This window comes from Phocoena sinus, chromosome 2, assembly GCF_008692025.1.
Source record: "Phocoena sinus isolate mPhoSin1 chromosome 2, mPhoSin1.pri, whole genome shotgun sequence".
NCBI lineage: Eukaryota > Metazoa > Chordata > Mammalia > Artiodactyla > Phocoenidae > Phocoena > Phocoena sinus.
The window spans coordinates 13,565,231-13,587,649 of NC_045764.1; the positions used below are offsets into that span (position 1 = coordinate 13,565,231).

The 22,419-nt window shown below is 39.1% G+C and overlaps 1 protein-coding gene and 1 pseudogene across 1 annotated transcript in view; both read left to right on the forward strand.

Annotated features, from left to right (window-relative positions):
* Positions 1 to 22,419, forward strand: part of DNAJC1 (DnaJ heat shock protein family (Hsp40) member C1) — a 204,323-nt gene that overhangs the window by 135,984 nt on the left and 45,920 nt on the right. The window lies entirely within an intron of this gene.
* Positions 8,619 to 9,397, forward strand: LOC116748925 (annotated as a pseudogene).

The following is a 22,419-nucleotide window of genomic DNA, read 5'->3' on the forward strand; positions in this document are numbered from 1 at the left end:
CTTAGTGTGTTTATCTTTCAAAAGATAATCTTACTTCCATGAGATTAAAGTTCCTGGGACTATCTCACTATGTTTGCCACTAGGAGTCACAGGGATAGGGCCAATTTATTTTGATACTGGATTAGATTCAACTTTCTGGACCAGAAAAGCAGTCTTCCAGTGTCGTTCTTTTAAGAAGAGGTAACTCTGATACGACGATACGGTTAGTATTGAGAAAATAATAACTCCCTCTGCCTGAATAAAACGCCCACACGGCCAGAGTGTGTTCCTGATGGCTAATTTATTCATTTGCTGTGTGGACCAGTCTGCTCCCATAAATGTGATCAGTTTATTCTCTCCCATGCTTAATCCATAGGTTAAGCTAAATTACATGTAGAAGAAAGACCCTTTATCAATATACTATGAAAATCACTTTCTCATGACTCAGAGATACTCAGAGTAGAGAGGAGAAGTGAATTTTTGGAAGAAAGACATGTTGAGCAAAGACACAAAGGTCCAGACATTTCAAAACATGTTCAAGATGAGATGGCAGAACACTGTGTCTGGCTTCCAGAACACAGTGGGAGTAGACTGTGACCTAAGGCTGGAAGGACAGGTAGGTAACAAAATACACAAGTTTTTGAATGCCAGGCTAAGAAGTTTACATTTTATATTTTAGGTAGTAGGGAATCTTTGGATTTTGAGCTGGAAGGAGTGAGGTGGTGATGTGCTCTGATTTTTCTTTTTTTTTTTTTCTGGCATGCCATGCGGCCTGTGGGATCTTAGTTCCCCAACCAGGGATTGAACCAGGGCCCGGCAGTGAAAGCTCCAAGTCCTAACCACTGGACTGCCAGGGAATTCCCAATGTGTTCTGTTTTAGAAAGACGACTCTAGCAGCAGTAGACTGAAACCGTAGAGTGAGAGTAGAAAGAAAAGAAATTCCAGAAATGATACGGAAATAAAGTTCAGATTTGCCTGTAATCATAGCTAACTAGTCAGTAGTGGAGCCAGGGCTTAAATGGTCTGTCTGACTCTAAAACCAATACACTGTGCTCCCCTACAGTGTAAATGTGGTCACCCCTCAGTATTCCGAGGGGACTGGTTCCAGGACACCGCTCCCAACCCCATGACACACAAATCCACAGGTGCTCAAGTCCCTTTATTTGTGTAGTATTTGCACATAACCTATGTACATCCTTCTGTATACTTTAATCTCTGGATTACTTATAATACCTAATACAATGTAACTGCTATGTAAATAGTTGTAAATACAATGTAAATGCTGTGTAAACAGTTGCTAGCATGCAGCAAATTCAAGTTTTGTCTTTTTGGAACTTTCTAGAATTTTTTTTCTGATTATTTTCAATCCGGAGTTGATTGAATCTGCAGATGTGAAGCCCACAGATACAGAGAGCCATCTGTATACTGTTGTTATAATTATTTAAATGTCTGTTTATTAGGAGAGAGGACCATGACTTTTCATTTTTATGTCCCAGGGTCTTAGCACAGTGCCTAAAAAAACAGTGGGAACTTCATTAATTCAATCAATAAACATTTATTGAGCACCTACTAGGCATTGTGCTAGGGTGTGCATATGATTCAGCTCTAGTAGATTACTGCCAGTTTTCCGAAGTAATTATAACCAATGTATGCATACACACCAATTTATGAGAGTTCCTGTTGTTCCATATCCCTGCCCACAGTTGGTATTTATGTCTTTTTTTCATTTTAGCTCTTCTAGTGGGTGGTATACCAATGTGGGTTTTTTAAACAATTTTTTTTTATTGAGAAATTCATATAACATAAAATTAACCTTTTAAAAGTGAACTCTTCAGTAGCATTTACATTCACATTGTTGTACAACCACCTCTGTTTAGCACCAAAACACTTCATCACCCCAAAAGGAAACTCTGTACCCATTAGGCAGTTGCTCCCTGTTCCCTACCCCTGTCCCCACCAGCCTATAGCAACCAGTAATCTTCATTTTGTCTCTGTGGATTTACCTATTTTGAATATTTCTTTCTTTCTTTCTTTCTAAATTTATTTATTTTTATTTTTGGCTGTGTTGGGTCTTCGTTGCTGCGCGCAGGCTCTCTCTAGTTGCGGCCAGCGAGGGCTACTTTTCATTGTGGTGCGCGGGCTTCTCATTGTGGTTTCTTGTCCTGTTGCAGAGCACGGGCTCTGGGCACATGGGCTTCAGTAGTTGTGGCATGCGGGCTCAGTAGTTGTGGCTTGTGGGCTCCAGAGCGCAGGCTCAGTAGTTGTGGTGCACGGGCTTAGTTGCTCCATGACATGTGGGATCTTCCCGGACCAGGGCTTGAACCTGTGTCTCCTGCATTGGGAGGTAGATTCTTTTTTTTTTTTTTTTTTTTTTTGCGGCACGCGGGCCTCTCACTGTTGTGGCCTCTCCCATTGCGGAGCGCAGGCTCAGCGGCCGTGGCTCACGGGCCCAGCCACTCCACGGCATGTGGGATCCTCCCGGACCGGGGCACGAACCTGTGTCCCCTGCATCGGCAGGCGGACTCTCAACCACTGCGCCACCAGGGAAGCCCGAGAGGTAGATTCTTAACCACTGAGCCACCAGGAAAGCCCTTGATGGAGATTTTTTTGAATCTGTAGATTGCTTTGGGTAAAACTCATATCTAACGATATTGTCTTTTAGTCCATGAACATGGGATGTCTTTCTATTTATTTATGTCTTTAATTCCTTTCAACAGTGTTTTGTAGCTTTTATTGTACATGTCTTTCATCTCTTTGGTTAATTCCTAAGTATTTTATCCTTTTTGATGCTATTATAAAAGGAATTGTTTCATAATTTCCTTTTCAGATTGTTCATTATTAGTGTATAGAAATGCAGCTGAGTTTGTTGGTTTTTTAATTTGTTTTTACTTCTTCCTGTTTTTATAAACCCAGTTTATTCTGACTTTGTTTTCTCTCTCTGTTTCTATCCCTCCCTTTGAAATCCCTCGGTGCTAACCATCCTAGTCCAGTATCTCATGGCCTCATGACTGCTAATAGTTTCTTAACTATTATCCTATCAGTTCATCCTGTTTGCTTCTCTCTGATTAGAACTTTTAAAATACAATTTCACTGGGGAGTCTCTCTTTCCTAGAGTATTTTCTTACTCATCTTACTTCCCTTATCTGAATTCTTATAGCACTATTTCTGTACAACTTAATCTTATATTTGAGTGTATAGTGCCTTGAACTACCTAGTATTCTATTGGTTATAATTTTTTCCAATTAAAAAAAAAAACTTGCTGACTGCCTGCTATGTGGGAAATAATGTGACTGGGTGATACAATGATAAATAAGATGTGCCCAATTTTGTCCTTAATATTAGATAGCATTTATTAAGTGGCTACCATGTGTCTGATACTGTTCTATGAACTTTATATATAACTCAGTCCTCACAGCAACACCATGTGGTCTACACTATTTTCTTCATTTTACACAGGAGAAAACTGAGGTACAGAGAGATAAAATAACTTTTTCCAAATTAGTTAGCTAATAAGTGACAAAACCATGATTCAAACCTACTTCACCAGCTTGAGAATCCATGCTGTTAGCCACTACCACTATATTATCCAGTTGAAAAGGCAAGATAGAGACCTAAATAAGCATATTTTGAGGTTTACTGTAACAGCTTTGTGAGAAGGTTAAAGAACTTTTACAGTTCAGCAGATGGCAAGATTACTTCCACCTAGGACAAAAACAAAGGCATTATGAAGGATTTGGAAGTGGGGTAGGGAGAAACATTCCACAGACAGGAACTTGCGTGATATAAAGCACTCTTGCGAGGAGACTCTTCAGAACATATTACCAGGCACAGTGAGTAATGTAGTTTAACTGCAAAGGATGCTTGAAATGGTAAAGGGAAATAAGTTTATAAAAGTGGGTTGCAGCCGAGTCATAGTTCTTGAATGTGAGATTAAGATGTTTAAGTCATATTTTGTAAGTAGTGCAGTGTATTTTTAAGTCTGTATCATAGAAATGTTTGGCTATAATTATGCAAAAGGTCAAAGAGAGGAGAAGGACTAACTGGAAAGTTATTGCCATAGGCTAAGTAAGAGATAATGAAGCCCTGAATTAGGTAGCTAGCAGGGAAAGTAGAGACTGGAGGAGAGACTATGTGAATCTTCCTGAATCTTCAAGATTTATCAACTGATTGATTGGCTATACAGCAGGGGTGGTGCTGGGAGACTAAAAATGCCTAGTGGGTGGTTGGAAGAGGCAGATGCCATTAACAGATAACAAAGAGCACAGTTAGGACATGACAGTTTGGGAGAAAGGAAGATATATAATCAGTTTGAGACATGCCAAGTTTATGATGCCAGTGGGAGGAAACATTCAGCGATAATGTAGATTTTTTTTTTTTTTTTTTTGGCTGCATTGGGTCTTAGTTGCGGCACGTGGCCTTTTCGTTGCTGCGCGCGGCCTCTTTGTGGCGCGTGGTCTCTTCGTTGCGGCACTCGGGCTCCTCTCTCGTTGTGGCTCGCGGGTTTCTCTCTAGTTGTGGCGTGCGAGTTTTCTCTATTTGTGGCACGCAGGCTCCAGAGTGCGTGGGCTCTGAAGTTTGCGGCACGCGGGCTCTCTCGTTGAGGCGCGCAAGCTCAGTAGTTGTCGCACGCGGGCTTAGTTGCCCCGCAGCATGTGGGATCTTAGTTTCCCGACCAGGGATTGAACCCAAGTCCCCTGCATTGTAAGGCGGATTCTTTACCACTGGATCACCAGAGAAGTCCAATAATGTAGAATTTAAGAGGCGAAAATTAGAGATGTAACTATTAGAGACCTTGGTGTACATTTGATACCTAAATCCAGGGAAGCACGTAGAGGAAAAACATCTAGGGGACATATGGAAAAATCAGAACCACCAAAGGAATATTCCCAGGGTAAGGAGAACCAGAAGATTACAGTGGATTAAAATAGGAAGTGAGAGGGCTTCCCTGGTGGCGCAGTGGTTGAGAGTCCGCCTGCCGATGCAGGGGACACGGGTTCGTGCCCCGGTCTGGGAGGATCCCACATGCCGCGGAGCGGCTGGGCCCGTGAGCCATGGCCGCTGAGCCTGCGCGTCCGGAGCCTGTCCTCCGCAACGGGAGAGGCCACAACAGTGAGAGGCCCGCGTAACGCATTAAAAAAAAAAAAAAAAAAAAAAAAAAAAAAAAAAAAAAAAAAAAAATAGGAAGTGAGAGAGTGGAATGTTTCAGAGAGGTAAAACACATGTGGCAGAACATCAGCATTTATGAAATCTAGGTTGTGAGAACATGAGTTTTTGTGCTTATACATGCTATTTCGTATTGTTTTTCCCTTAGACCTTTGTTTTTCTTTGCTTCTATAATTGGCTGCTCTACTTCAAATTATTTTCTAGTTCTTATATCTTACAAGTGAAGTCTAGGTTCCTTCATAGCACTCAGAAATCATAGACTAACTGTGGTATCTACACATGTTATATAGACATGGATAAAGTGAATATTAGGTTATTAGACTTAAGAGTAAATATAGATTAGCCCTCAATAAGGCTCCCTTGGCAGATTTCTAGCAGCATAAAAGATGGAGCTGATATGAATGAGCCCTGCCCTTCCAATATAAGATTAAGTATTACGAACAAAAAAAAATAATCATAGCCTTGATTAAAGGAATAAAAGGGAAATCCAGTTTTGTTTTAAGGCCAGCAACAGCTCAAAACCATAGTCAAAAGCAGGAAATGACACCACAGAATATAAGCCTTGGTGCCTGGGGTTTTAATACTTACTTGAAGCAAAAATTGTGCCTTTGGGTCCACAGGCAGCTGGAATTGGGCCCCCTGCATAAAGCCTAGTCTCAAAGGGCTACGGTTTTGTGAAAGAATGAGAAAAATTCAGTGGTCCAGAGCTATTAAAACCCTTAGGACCCTGACAGAAGCCAATGCAAAAACTGTTCTCTACCACAAAACTTAGGGCTTTGGGAGCTCCTGTTAAGGAAGTATTTTTTTAAAAATCAAAAACCTCAGTGAAGATGTGCTCACAATATAAATAGAAACTGTGAGGATAGTCAACAGATACAACAAAGAAGAAAACTGTCCTTCTAAGAACAGGAGATAAGAAACCTAATCTGAAAGATACCATAAAAATAATCATTTTAAAATAAACAATTAAAGAGATAAAAGAAGGAATAAAACCTTAATGAAAGAACATGATAGGATAAGAGAAAAAAAAGAACTATAAATGAAATGTTCATTGATTTTTTTTTTCTTTAATGGTTGGATTAAACTACTGAAATGAGAATTAGTGAATTGGAAGATGATCTGGTCAAATCACCTAGAATACAGAACCAAGAGATAAGGAAGGAAAATATAAGAATGCTTAGGAGACATGGGAGATAGAATGAGAAAGTACAGCATATATCTATCTAATGACAGTTTAGAAGAAGCACATGGGAGATAGAATGAGAAAGTACAGCATATATCTATCTAATGACAGTTTAGAAGAAGCGAATGGGAGATGCAATATTACCATAAAATAATGGTTGAGATTTTCCAGAATTGGCAAGAAAGACAAGTCCTCATATTTAAGAAGTACACAGTATCCTGAACAGGATAAATAAAAACAATCCACATTTAAACAAACCATAGAGAAAGTGTTCAGCATTAAAGCAAATAGAAAATTTTAAACCAATTGTAGAGCAAAAATTAAAGAACACCAGTTATACTAACAATTACCTTCCCCTCTGAAACAAAAGATGTCAGAAAAAGATAGAAAAATATCTTCAAATTGCTTAGAGAAAATAATTGTCAATGTAGCATTTTATACCTTGTTAAAGTATTAGTTGAGAATAAAATAAAGATATTTTCAGGAAAATTAAGACATCAATTTGCCATTGAGAGGCCCTCACTTTGAAGGCAAATAAAGGGTATACCTCAGCAAGAAGAAAATTGAATACAGAAGGAAGGAGAGGGCAGCAAGAAAAAGTTCTAACTCAGAAAAAAGTAAACATGTTGATAAATCTTAAGCACTGACTGTAAAAGAAATTATTGTAATGATGATGACTAATTTGGAGGGCGTTAAAAACAGTATGACAGCAAAACTTAGAAGATGGGAGAAGGAAACCAGAAACATTTTAGCCTCCTTAGCATCCTTGTATTGAGTGGGAGGAGGATAGAGATACTGATTAGACTTTGTCAATGATTATTTTTTAAATATAGGGGTAAAACTATAGTATGTACAATTTTCAAACCGATAGGTGGAGAAAAACACAGTAAGAAAAATAGAATATAGGAAAAGAGAATAAAAGATACATAAAAGAAGATACAAAAGCATAAGTTAAGATAAAGAATAAATCCAAATATTTCAGTAATCACAATACATGAAAGTAGTATTTTCAAATTGAAAAACTAATACAAAATGTGGCCACATGTTATTAGAGAAACATCTAAAACACAGTGTCACTGAAACATTGCAGTTAATTTAAGAAAGAAAAAAATCAGAATTCTGACCCTTATAATCTTTATGCATCTAACAACATAACCTAAATTTACATGGCAAAAAAATGCACAAATACCACACCTTCAAGGACCAGATAACCTCTATCTTATATAGATATTCTAAATTTGTAGAGGAAAAACTCCCCAAGTTCTTTTATGAGGCTAATGTAAATCTTAATTTCAGAATTAAATATGTATTATGAAAAGGAAGAGATCACTGTTACATATGAACGTAGATACAAAAATTTCCTAAAAATGTTAGATATTGAGTTTTAAAAAGTCATTTTCTAATACCTGAGGTTTGCTTTAAACGTTTCTGCTCTGTTAAATGAGTATGATAGTAATACCAACTTTGAAACATGTAATATAGGCAATCCGCTGGGGCTAGGCCAGCCTAGATCAGCCATCTCTGAGTGTCCCACAGACTCATGGGATAAATAAATGCCTGTTGTTTTATATACTGAGATTTTCAGTTGTTTGTTTTGTAATAACAAGCTAATACATCTGGCAAAGCTAAAATTTAGATGTTGCCGGGCTTCCCTGGTGGCACAGTGGATGAGAGCCCGCCTGCTGATAAAGGGGGCACGGGTTCGTGCCCCGGTCCGGGAAGATCCCACATGCCGCAGAGCAGCTGGGCCTGTGAGCCATGGCCCCTGAGCCTGCACGTCCGGAGCCCGTGCTCCGCAACGGGAGAGGCCACAGCAGTGAGAGGCCCACGTACTACAAAAAAAAAAAAAAAAAAATTTAGATGTTGCCAACTATGTGGAGGAAAAATAGGAAATTTCCATTGCTTTTTAAAAAATATTTATTTTATTTGCCTCTTGGCTGCGTTGGGTCTTAATTGCGGCACATTGGATCTTCACTGAGGCATTCGGGATCTTTTGTTGTGGCACATGGTCTCTTCATTTTGGCGCTGGGGTTTCTCTCTAGTTGTGGTGTGCGGGTTTTCTCTCTCTAGTTGTGGTGCGCAGGCTCCAGGGTGCGTGGGATCTGTAGTTTGTGGCATGTGGGTTCTCTAGTTGTTGGGCGCGAGCTCAATAGTTGTGGCACGTGGGCTTAGTTGCCCATCAGCATGTGGGATCTTAGTTCCCTGACCGGGGATTGAACCCATGTCCCCTGCGTTGGAAGGCGGATTCTCTACCACTGGACCACCAGGGAAGTCCCAAATCTCCATTGCTTTTGATGGGAAAGTGAATTAATACAATTACTTTGGAGAAAAGTTTGGTGATATCTAATGGCAAATTTGAAGATACCCATATCCTATTGTCAGGAATCAGTAAACACACAAATAGGTAAAGAGTCATTTAAAGGATATTGATTGGCGGGAGGAGCGGCAGCGGCCAGGCAGCCCAGCTTCGCGAAGGCTCTTGGTGCGCCGCGACCCACAGGTACCCGGCAGGCGCCAGCCCCGCCGCCACGATGCCCAAGAGGAAGGTCAGCTCCAAGGAGGGGGCAGCGAAGGAGGAGCCCAAGAGGAGATGGGCGAGGTTGTCAGCTACACGGGCTCCTGCAAAAGTGGAAACGAAGCCAAAAAAGGCGGCAGGAAAGGATAAATCTTCAGACAAAAAAGTGCAGATAAAAGGGAAAAGGGGAGCAAAGGGAAAACAGGCTGAAGTGGCTAACCAAGAGACTAAAGAAGACTTACCTGCAGAAAATGGATAAACTAAAAACGAGGAGAGCCCAGCCTCTGATGAAGCAGGAGAGAAAGAAGCCAAGTCTGATTAAATACCACGCACCTGGTCCTATCAGTGGTCCCTGTCTCCTTTCTTGTACAATCCAGAGGAATATTTTTGTCAACTATTTTGTAAACGCACGTTTTTTAGTAGTTCTAGAAACATTTTTTAAAAGGAGGGAATCCCACCTCATCCCATTTTTTAAGTGTAAATGCTTTTTTTTAAGAGGTGATATCACTTGCTGGTTGTTTATTTTTTGGTACAACCAGAAAATAGTGGGATATTGAATATGGGAGGCTTAATCATTGTCTTGGGTGTGAGCTTAACATTCCACAGATGGTGGGGTAGCTTTTATATCCTATAATACAAAGCATAGTCAGTTGTGCATTTAATGTCTTAAACACTTTAAATTACTACTCTTCCCACGTTGTTTTTGGTAGAATTGTTTCCTAAAGCAAACCACTCACCCCTTGATCTTGGCTCTCCTGGGCAGAATTTTGTGCACTCTGTTAACATCTTTGGTCGTGGTAGTCCAGTTCTTCTAGTAACTGTTAATGTGCTGTGAACGATTGGCAATTTGAGTATGTAGTGTATATGATATTAAATTGCGAATTAGTGGGACTTACGATGTAACAGCATATCAATATTTGAAGATGTTGGTACTTGATATCCTGTGAAGGAAAATTTGCCTCCAGATTTTAAGCTGGAAAGTCACTGGAATAACTGTTCAGAAAAGAATCACAACTACATGATTTTTTAGAGTTTTGGTACGTATGTTGAGAGTTGTGTACAGATTGAAATGTCTGTGTACTGATCCTCAAAGCAACCAATAAAATCTCAATTATGAAAGAAAAAAAAGATATTCATTGCAGCATTCTAATAGTGAAAAATTGGAAACAACCTAAATGTCCATCAACAAGGGGAATGAATAGATAAATGAATTACATATTATAGTCATTTAATGTATAGTGAATAGTGCCCTCCCCGAAAGGGCACTATCCATGTCTACCCAGAACTTCAGGATATGATCTTATTCAGGAACAGGGTCTTAGTTAATATGAGGTCGTACTGGATTAAGACAGGCCCTGAATCCAATAACTGCTGTCCTTATAAAAGGTGAAGATACACAGAAACACACAGGAGAGATTGGAGTGATACAGGTACTAGCCAAGGAACACAAAGATTACTGGCAACCACCAGAAACTAGAGAGAGGTGTGGAACAGATTCTCCCACAGAACCTTCAAAAAGAACCAACCTTACCAACACCTTGACTTTGGACTTCTAGCCTCCTGAACTATGAGGGAATAAATGTTTAAGCCACCCAGTTTGTAGTGTAATGTTTTATGGCAGCCCTAGGAACTAATACTACATAGCAGTTTAAACAAATGAACTAGAACTATATGTATCAATATGGGTGAATCTTGAAAACTTAGTGTCAAATGGGAAAAAGTATATCTCATTACAAATTATGTAAACCCAAGGCAGACGGTGGGGGAGGGAGGAGACTGTGACCTCCAGTAAGCAAGTGGTACTGACTGGACAAAGTGGCTTTGAGCTTCATTTTAAAGATGAATGAAGTACACTGAAAACTACAAATCACTGATGAAAGAAACTAAAGAAAAATAAATTGAGAGGCATCTTGTGTTCATGGATTGGAAGACTTACTACTGTTAGACGTGAATACTACTCAAAGCAATCTACAGGTTCAGTGCATCCCCATCAGAATGGAATCTCAAGGGACTCCAAATAGCCAAAACAATCTTGAAAATAAGAACTAAATTGGAGGACTCATATTTCCTGATTTCAAAACTTACTACAAAACTATAGTAATCAAAACAGTGTGGGACTGCCATAAAGACAGACATATATATCAATGGAATAGAATAGAGTAAAAAAATATCCCTCACATATATGTCAAATGATTTTCAACATGAGTGCCAGGACTGTCCAATGGAGAAAGGACAGTCTTTCCACAAATGGTGTTGGGAAAACTGGATATCCATATTGAAAAGAATGAAGTTGGACCCTTGTTTTACACTGTATAGAAAAACCAACTCAAAATGGATCAAAGACATAAATGCAAGAGCTAAAACTATGAAACTCTTAGAAGAAAACATGGGGAAAGCTTCATGGTATTGAATTTGGCAAGATTTCTTGGATGTGACACCAAAAGCACAGCAACAAAAGAAAATATAGGTAAATTGGACTTATCAAAATTAGAAACTTCTGTATATCAAAGGACACTATCAAGAGTGAAGATGGAACAGAATGGGAGAAAATATTTGCAAATCATATATCTGATAAGAGATTAATACACAGAATATATAAAGGACTCCTAAAACTCAGCAACAACAAAAAACAGCCCAATTCAAAGATGGGCAGAGGAGATATACTGATGGCCAATAAGCATGTGAAATGATGCTCAACATCATTAATCATTAGGGAAATGCAAATCAAAATCACAGTGAGATACCACTCACACCCTGTAAGCATGGCCATATGAAAAAGAGGGGAAAAGGAAAATAACAAATGTTGGCAAGGATATGGAGAAAATGAAATCCTCATAAATTACTGGAAAGTATGTAAAATGGTTCAGCTGCTGTGCCAAACAGGTTGGTGGGTCCTCAAAAAGTTAAGCATAGAGTTCAGTATGATCCAGCCCTTCCATTCATAGGTATATACTCAAGGGAATTGAAAACAAGAGCTCAAATAAATACATAAATGTGCATGTTCATAGCAGCACCATTCACAATAGCCAAAAGGTGGAAACAGCCCAAATGTCCATCAATTAATGGATAAACAAATGTGGTCCAAATGTACAATGGAATATTACTCAGCCATACAAAGGACTGACACATGTCACAATGTGGATGAACACTGAAACATTATAAGTAAATAAGCCAGAAACTAAAGGTCACATATTGTATGATTCCATTTATATAAAATATCCAAAGTAAGCAAATCCATAGAGACATAAGGTATGTTATGTATGTTCTACCACAATCAAAACCATGAGTAAGGGCAGGTTTGTGACACTCCTGGGAGCTGGGTGGGAAGCGGAAGCTGGAGGGGAGCAGCATGGTGGCCCAGGCTGGTAGCAAGCAGACAGCAGACTTCCCTCACCCTCACCTCCCTCTGGAGGGCTATTTGGAAATTCAGTAACCCACGGCTAACATTTATTAAATATTATTGGCCTTAATATATGTCCTTAACTTACAGCCTCACTTCAAATGATGGTAACTTTATCTAATTTACCATCGTGTGGTGCCAGATCTTTCCTGAAAGATTTGAATAATCTCTTACTCAGTGTTACGGACCTATAATGTTTGTGGAACTGGAACACTTAGCTGCACTGAGCAGTGAGAGGAAAGCCTCCGAAGCCCTTGTCCAGCTGTTGCTCCTCCCATTCTCTTCTCCCCTAGCCTAGTTTTTGGTGTAAGGCTGTACCAACGGCTCTTAGTATTACTGTCTTTTGAACGGAAGCTTGACTCTTCCCTCCCTTAGCAAAGCGAGTCTAGTCTGCTTGGTTACCTGCAAGAACTGTTCAGTGCCAAATTCCAGCCACTGTCAAAATGGCCGGAATCTTTATTTCCGTCACTCACTCAGCTAGTCAGTCAGACATTCATTCAACATAATTATTATAAGCCTGCTATGTGTCAGGCACAGTGGTATGTATGCTCAGGTCATCAAGGAGTTTTCCATACCTTTTCATTTGCTGGTACATTTATTATATCTAATTTTTATTCTCAAGTATGGAAACACATGAAGGAAGAACAGAGTACTTGATGTATTATTATTGTTCAAACTAAAACTACTATTGACTGGTATTGTCTATATGTAAGTGGGAAGCATATCAGAAGCCATAAATTTTTAAGACTGAATAAGGAATGAAGAAAATATGACAGTTGAATAGCTTTCTCTTGCGAGTAGGGAAAATGTACATCAGTGAGAGAAAAATCACAACTGTTAAGAAAAAATGGGAGAAGAATTTAAAAAGAATATATATGTACATACGTGCATATATATGTATGTATATATATAACTGAATCACTGTGCTGTGTACCTGAAACTAACACAACATTGTAAATCAATGATACTTCAATAAAAAATTCTAATTAAAACTACCCCATCTAAAAGTGCAATTAAATATATGGTGGCACACGTATGGGTATGAAGGTATCATTTATGACTCGATCCTGGTGTGAGATTGGTTTTTATACTTTTCACATCCATTTCCCTTATCCTGGGAACCATCTTACAGACATAATATCACTGGTCATAAGGAAATCTGGATAAAACACGAAAATTTAAAGCCTTCACAAAGAAGCAGCTCTTCAGTGCACACTTCATCTAAGTTCTTATTTTCACTTAAAAAGCTTCTAATAGGTTTGTTTGTGGTTTTCTAGATGTCAGTTCAAGTCTCCTTGAATTTGCAGAGATGAGTAAAGACCTAAATAACACATATTTTTAAAACTTATTATGACTTTATAAACTATTCCTATTTTTCCTAGCTGTATTCTTGTCTGTATCCCTTTTCTGCAAATTACGTAGGCCTTCCCTTGTTAGTGGTTAATACTCGAGACTATCCTATGGTATTCTTTCAGTCAATTTAACAAGTGTTTTCTGAGTACTTAGTATGCGTCTAGTGTCAACCAAAAAATAATGCAGGAGGCTGCAAATAAGAAAAGTGTTTATCTGGGGTCTTAAGGATCACAAATCAAGAGACACAGATTCTGGTAACTCTGAAAGAATGTTCCGAGGAAAAGAGTCAGGGACTTATTGAAACAAAAAGCCAGAGGGTATTGAAAGTTGCCTGGTGAGAATTATGATTGACTCTGACGTGAGTCAGACAGTATTTGTCCTTAAGAGATCACAAGTTTGTTTTTATTTATTGTTTTATATTATTTTTTTGGCTGCGTTGTTGGGTCTTCATTGCTGCGCCCGGGCTTTCTCTAGTTGCGGCGAGTGGGGGCTACTCTTGCTTGCAGTGCATGGGCTTGTCATTGCGGTGGTTTCTCTTGTTGCGGAGCATGGGCTCTAGGAGTGTGAGCTTCAGTAGTTGTGGCACGAGGGCTCAGTAGTTGTGGTGCATGGGCTTAGTTGCTCTGCAGCATGTGGGATCTTCCTGGACCAGGGATCGAACCCGGGTCCCCTGCATTGACAGGCAGATTCTTAACCACTGCACCACCAGGGAAGTCCCGGGATCACAAGTTGTTTTAGGGTAGGGGTCTGATAAGTAGATAGACTGTCACAAGTTATTTTAGGGTAAGGGTCCTATAAGTGTCTTGAGTTTCTGGCAGGTGTTCTGGATGACTTCATCAGGTCCAAAGGTCAGATTCCATCCAGGCTGAGACTTGCATAAGTCATACTTCCTTAATGGCCTCCCAGCTCCATTTAAGAGAGCTATCTGAGCCATACTGACTCTATTTTTATTTTCCTTTCACACTAGGACTTTGCTATCAGATGACATAAAACTGGAAAGGAAATTATGACATTTATACTAATTAAAAGAATTTGCAAGTATTGTCCTGACTGTGATGCTGTCTAAAATTATGATCCTACCTTAATTTTGTAGAAATATTTAAAAGGTATCCCACTTTCAACAGTTTGGCTAAATATGTTTTTATGATATTGCATGATACAATATATATGCTCACTGTCAGCGATAACTTAACACTTTTATTTGTAATTTTAAAAACTCAGAATGGATTACTGGGCTAAAATTGGGAAACCTGAGATCTTCTCCCGACTCCATCGCTGATTGCCCAGTGAACCTGAAGAAGCCTTTTCGGCTTCTGTAGGCTTCAGTTTCTTCTATCTTAAAAAGAGGGTGTTGGACTAGGTTGTCTCTGTGACCCCTTGTAATTCTAAAATATTATTAAATATTACAGCATATAGATAAGCCATTGAAATGAGGCTGTTTTAAGGGAATGTAACTACTAAAAGTGTTACCCTTTAAGAAAGCTAGTTAGATTCCAGTGTACATACATGATTCCAGTTACTAAACTAAGAATCAGGTGTCATTCTGTTGAATAATATGACCTTTGACAAATACTGGATGCATTATAGTTGAACAACATGGAAAGAGTACTACAAATTTCCAGCTTCCCCCGTACTATTTACCAATACATCCTTTTATCATACGTCCTGATTTTTTTTAAATCCCTTCAGTTTCTTTTGTTTCAGTTATTTTTTCTCAAATAGGATAATGCAGAAAAATTTCTGCCTGTAGACAGAACAGTTGGTCCTTGAGGTCACATTTAATGTTAATAGCTATAAATCTATAAATTAAAATGTCCCTTAAGACATGAAAATGTCTCTGGTGGAATTCTAACTTTACTAAGCAAGAGATTTACATTTTGAGTATCACTAATCCTAGAGAAATACGTAATTATTGTCATTTTCCACTCATGTATGCGTTATCCACTTCTAATAATGCATATAGAATTTATTGTCCTACCTCCAAAGGGGCCTGGTATGCTTCACATCTATTTTTCCTTTGGGTTTTTCAACTTTTTCCCAAAATACTCACTCAGTAATTATTCACTGACTTAATAATGTGCTCCAGGCATTGAGAATATATGCATGAAAGGCATAGTCCCTAAGCCTTAGGAGACTATAATCCATACAAAGAAACAGTTATATAAAGAGGCCATCACAATATAATGCAATAATTTTTATAAAAGTGTGTATAGTTATGGAGGAAGCATAGCAGAGGGAGTACTTCAGTGTCTTGGGAGTTAGAAAGGCTTCACAGAGGAAACTCATTCTTAATGTAGGAGTAGTTATTAGATAGAAAACGCAGAAGAGTGTATTCTAAGCATAGGGAAAATATTCAAAAAGGCACAGTGAGATGAAACATCCTCCGTGTTCAGCCAGTAGTTTCAGATGTCTGAAGCGTTAGGATAGGAGGCAGAGATTAAGATGAAATAAAAGTGGAGAGGTAGGCAGGGGCCAGATACCCAGTCTTTAAATGCCTTGCATAGGAACTTGGATTTCTTCCTAAAGGAAATGAGAAAAATTGGTGGATTTTTAACAGTGAATCAAATCTGGGATGTCAAGGAGCTTACTGCCTATGTTGTCTTCCAGGAGTTTTATGGTTTCAGGTCTTACATTCAAGTCTTTAATCTGTTTTGGGTTAAGTTTTATGTATGGTGTAAGATAGTGGTCCCGTTTCATTCTTTTGCGTATGCCTGTCCAGTTTTCTCAGCACCATTTATTGAAGAGACTGTCCTTTCCCCATTGTATATTCTTGGCTCCTTTGTCATAAATCAATTGACCGTATATGAATGAGTTTATTTCTGGGATCTCTATTCTCTTCCATTGATCATGTATATCTGACTTTATGCCAATACCACATACTGTTTGGTGGGGGGGGGGTGGCCATTTATTTTTTATTTTTCATGCGTTTTTTCCATTTACGGTTACTACACAATATTGGCTGGGTTCCCCACGTTGTGCAGTACATCCTCAAGCCTGTCTTGCCCCCAGTAGTGTGTGCCTCCCTCTCCCCCACCCTTTTATTGCCGCCCACCCACTCCCCCACTGGTAACCACTAGTTTATTCTCCATATCTGCGAGTCTGCTTCTTTTTTGTTTTATTCACTAGTTTGGTTTGTCTTTTAGATTCCACATATAAGTGATATCATATAGTATTTGTCTTTGACTTAGTTCATTTAGCATAATATCCTTCAAATCCATCCATGTTGCTGCAAATGGCAAAATTTCATTCTTTTTTTATGGCTGAGTAGTATTTCATGGTATAGATATACCACCTCTTTATTCATCTGTTGACGGGCACTTAGTTTGTTTCCATATCTTGGCAATTGTAAATAATGCTGCTCTGAACATTGAGGTGCATGTAGCTTTCGAATTAGTGATTTTGTTTTTTTCAGATGTATACCCAGAAGTGGAATTGCTGGGTCATATGGTAGTTCTATTTTTAATTTTTTGAAAAACCCCCCATACTGCTTTCCACAGTGGCTGCATCAGTTTACATTCCCACCAGCACTGTATGTGGGTTCCCTTTTCTCCACACACTCACCAACATTTGTTATTTGTGTTCTTTTTGATGATAGCCATTCTGACAGGTGTTAGGTGATATCTCATTGTGGTTTTCATTTGCATTTCCCTGATGATTAGTTATGTTGATCATCTTTTCATATGCCTCTTGGCCTGCATATGAAAAATCTGCATTTCCTCTGGGAAAATGTCTGTTCAGTTCTTCTGCCCCATATTTTAATCGGGTTGTTTTTTTGTTTGTTTTTGGTTTTGTTCTTGCGGTACACGGGCCTCTCACTGTTGCGGCCTCTCCCGTTGCGGAGCACAGGCTCCGGACGCGCAGGCTCAGCGGCCATGGCTCACGAGCTCAGCCGCTCCGCGGCATGTGGGATCCTCCCGGACCGGGGCACGAACCCATGTCCCCTGCATCGGCAGGCAGACGCTCAACCACTGTGCCACCAGGGAAGCCCTTGGGTTGTTTTTTTGATGTTGAGTTTTATGAGCTATTTATATGTATTGGATATTAGTCTCTTATCAGTAATATCATTTGCAAATATTTTCTCCCATTCAGTAGGTTGTCTCATACTATACTGTTTTGATTACTGTAGGTGTGTAATATAATTTGAAATCAGGGAGCAGTTTTGTACTTTGCTCCAGTTTTGTACTTCTTTCTCAAGATTGCTTTGGCTGTTGGGGGTCCTTTGTGGTTCCACTCTAATTTTAGGATTGTTTTTCTATTTCTGTGAAAAATACCATTGAACTGTATTGAATCTGTAGATTGCTTTGGGTAGTATGGACATTTTAACATATTCTTCCAATCCATGAGCACAGACTGTCTCTCCATTTATTTGTGTCTTCTTCAGTTTCTTTCATTAATGTCTTACGGTTTTCAGTATACAGATCTTTCACCTCCTTGGTTAAATTTATTCCTAGGTATTTTATTTTTTTTGTAAATGGGATTGTTTTCTTAATTTCTTTTTCTGAGAGTTCATTACTAGTGCATAAAAACACAACAGGGCTTCCCTGGTGGCACAGTGGTTGAGAGTCTGCCTGCCGATGCAGGGGACACGGGTTCGTGCCCCTGTCCGGGAAGATCCCACATGCCGCAGAGCGGCTGGGCCTGTGAGCCATGGCCGCTGAGCCTGCGCGTCCGGAGCCTGTGCTCCGCAACGGGAGAGGCTGCAACAGTGAGAGGCCCGCATACTGCAAAAAAAAAAAAAAAAAAAAAACAAACCACAACAGATTGTTTTAATTGATTTTGTTTCCTGAAACTTTACTGAATTTACTAGTGCTGACAGTCTTTTGGTGGAGTCTTTAGGGTTTTCTACATATTATATCATCTGCAAAAAGTGACAGTTTTACATGTTTGCATGCATTTTATTTCTTGTCTACTTGCTTTGGCTAGGACTTTCCATACTATGTTGAATAAAAGTGGTAAGACTTGGCATCCCTGTCTTGTTCTTGATCTTAAAGAAAAAGCTTTCAGCTTTCCACCATTGAGTATAATGTTAGCTATGGGCTTGTCATATATGACCTTTATTATGTTGAAGTACATTCCCTCTGTACTCACTTTCTTGTGAGTTTTTATCATAAATGGATATTTATGGATTCTGTCAAATTCCTTTTCTGCATCTACTGAGATGATTATATGATTTTTATCCTTGATTTTGTTAATGTTGTTAACAAACCAATGTTGTTAATGTTGGTGTATCACATTGATTTGCACATGTTGAACCATTGTTGCATCCCTGGAATAAATTCCACTTGATCGTGGTGTATGATACTTTTACTGTACTAATGAATTTGGTTTGCCGATATTTTCTTGAGGATTTTAAAATGCATCTGTGTTCACCTGGGATTTTGGCCTGTAATTTTCTCTTCTTATGGCTTCCTTGTCTGGTTTTGGTATCAGGGTATAATGCTGGCCTTGTAAAATGAGTTTGAAAGTGTTCTCTATTTTTTGGAAGAGTTAGAGAAGGATTGGTATTACAGTTGACCCTTGAACAACATGGGGATTAGGGGCGCCAACCCTTCACACAGTGAAAAATTTGCATGTTAACTTTATAGTCAGGCCTCCGTATCCCCAGTTCCACATCTGCGGATTCAGCCAACTGTGTTTCGTGTAGTACTATAGTACATATTTATTGAAACAAATCTGCATGTAAGTGGACCCATACAGTTCAAACCCATGTTGTACAAGGGTCAACTATAATTCTTAATTATAGTTTTGGAGAACATGCATTAGCCCATCAATACACTGACGACAAGAGACTGACTTCAGATATAAGGACACACATAAACTGAAAGTGAAGGGATGGGAGAAGATACTCTATACAAATGGAAACCAAAAGAAAGCTGGGGTAACTATACTTATATCAGACAAAGTAAACTTTAAAACAAAGATTATCATAAGAGACAGAGAAGGAGTATTACATAATGATAAAGGGGTCAATCCAACAAGAGGATATAATTTTAATTATGTCAGTGGTAAATCAATACTTTTTTTTCCTAAAGATTTAATTTTATTTTATTTTTGGCTGCGTTGGGTCTTCGTTGCTGCTCACGGGTTTTCTCTAGTTGCGGCGAGGGGGGGCTACTCTTTGTTGTGGTGCGCAGGCTTCTCTTTGCGGTGGCTCCTCTTGTTGCGGAGCACGGGCTCTGTAGTTGTGGCTCGTGGGCTGTAGAGCGCACGCTCAGTAGTTGTGGCGCACGGGCTTAGTTGCTCCGTGGCATGTGGGATCCTCCCAGACCAGAGATTGAACCCATGTCCCCTGCATTGGCAGGCAGATTCTTAACCGCTGTGCCACCAGGGAAGTCCCCAATACATTTTTTAAGCTTGAATTTCAAAGCGTGACTGATAAGCTGGTGGGCTAATGCATGTCCTCCAAAACTAAAAAAAACGAATTTGTACTGCCTTTTCATGAGGTCTTAAACCAAAGCCAGTGTCATGTTCTAAAATTTTTCTGTTAACATCATGTTAATCTTAAATATGATATAACTTTATCCTAGGTAGTCTAACAGTATATATATCTAACTTTGGTTTTCTACGCTTTACTATTCATTTTTCTCAAAAAAAAGTTTTAGGCAGTAAATAGTAATGTAATTCTTTATAAAGCTTTTCCTACTTTTCAACATTGGAAAAAAACAATAGAGAACAAGTAATAATGACGGCACAAAGATTTTCTAACATAAATTTACCAATGCTCATTTTCAAAGAGTCTTTCTTTTGAATAATATAGTAAATGCACACTCACACATATCTTTTATATAATCTTAGTAAATAATATAGTAAATGTTGGGTCTTAATCAGTTATAATTTTATCCAGAATACTTTTTTTTTTCTTTAAGAACTTTGAATCTTTGGCTTCTTGTATTGACTTTCTAGGTGGCCTTAAGAAAATTATTACATCTTTTTGCCAATTCCCTAACCTTATAGGTGATGATAGTGTTATTATTTCAGGAAGAGTAAGACAGGATATAAGTTTTGTAGAGCATTAGAAAGGTGTAGCTAAAAAAGACAACAAAGACCCCAGGTCCTGATTTAGGTCCTTTTGCAGACTATATAGCATTATTCCACAAGCAGGGATAAAGATTTAAATAGATGGAATATTTATTTGTAATTTAAAATAATTTTCACTTCCCCCCCCAAAAAAAAAAGTTGTGATGTGCTACATCTCTAAAAAAATTAGCAGCACAACACTACAATTTTCTGATCTTATAATGGAAATTATATGGCATCCAGTAGATAAACAGATCAATGCAACATTAAAAGAGCCCTGAAGTAGACACATACATACAGTCAGTTGATTCTTTTTAAGAATTTAAAATGTTTATATTTGCCTTTAGTGATTACATTCCTTTTCTTCTTGACTTCTCTTTGTTTCTCTTCTTTGTCTTCTTTTTTTTTAAATTTTTATTGGAGTGTGGTTGCTTTAACACTGTTGTGTTTGCCTGCACTGCACAACATAATGAATCAGCCATACACATACCGATATCCCCTCCCTTTTGGACTTCCCTCCCATTTAGGTCACCACAGTGCATTAGGTAGAGTTCCCTGTGCTATACAGTATGTTCCCATCAGTTGTCTACATAGTATCAATAATGTATAGTGGCAATCCCCGTCTCCCAATCCCTCCCACCACCCCTTTCCCCCTTGGTATCCATACATTTGTTCTCTACAGTCTATCAACTGATTTTTGACAGTGATATCAAGGCAATTCAGAAGGAGAAAGAATGTAGTCTTTTCAACAAATGGTATTGGAGCAGCTGTGAAATAGGAAATGAACCTTGACCCCTACCTTACCCTTGAGATTGGTAAAGCCTTTAGAGACAGGGCACTCAAGTCACTAACCATAAAAGAAAACACTGATAAATTGGACTTCATGAAAATTAAAAACTTCTGTCATTCAAGAGGTACCTTTAAGAAAATGAAAAGGTACATACTGTCAACAACTGTGAAGGGTCTACAATTTCACACTATTTGTAGACTAACAAGTTAGCCTGCCACAGTTTCATGAATGGTGATAGAAGAATAAGACTCCTGGTCAGAGATAAAGGACAGTTTATTACAGCAACAGCAGTAGTCAGAATATCAGCATTTTAAAGCCAGCTCCCCAAGCCGCTGGTATAGCAGGATGCTTTAGCAAGCTTCCGCTCTGGCCCACAGGAGGAACCTGTGGCAGTTGGGTCGCCAGTAACAACCCTGGCCAGAAAGCTGAGGCTGGTCTGAGTGTCTTCCACCACCATGGTAGGTAGTGTAATTGGTCAATTCAAATAATCAGGAACAAATTTCATACCACCTTTTAAAATTAGATGATTCCCATTGTAGGGATACCTAAATCAGTGAGCACAGGAACTACAAGTCAGTTACCCCTCGTTTCGGAGGGATCTTCTCAGGCATCTGAGGGCTGCGTAACCTGCTGGTGGTGTTTCCTCAAACACTTGAATGTCTCTTATGACTACTCCCAGGGTGCAAGTCATTGCATTTTCAGGAATAAAGGGAAAAAAGGTGGCTTGCTTCTGCACCAACGTGTAGTCCTGAGGTGCATGCACATGATGACCCTGTAAAGAAAGTTTATTTACAATTATTAGGGCAGTGGTAGTATATCACACATGAGACTTTTATGAGTCAGGGGGAGGAACAAGTTGAGCCTGCTTCCTACACACCTCTCAGCTGGGCCAGTTCACTTTTAATAATGGAGTCTAGTCCTTGTTTTGTTGAGCAACTACCTGAAGTCAGCCCAACCTGTCATGTTGGTCAGTGCCACCAGTCACGTTTTTCTTCCCCACAGAATGATTGAGTGTGATG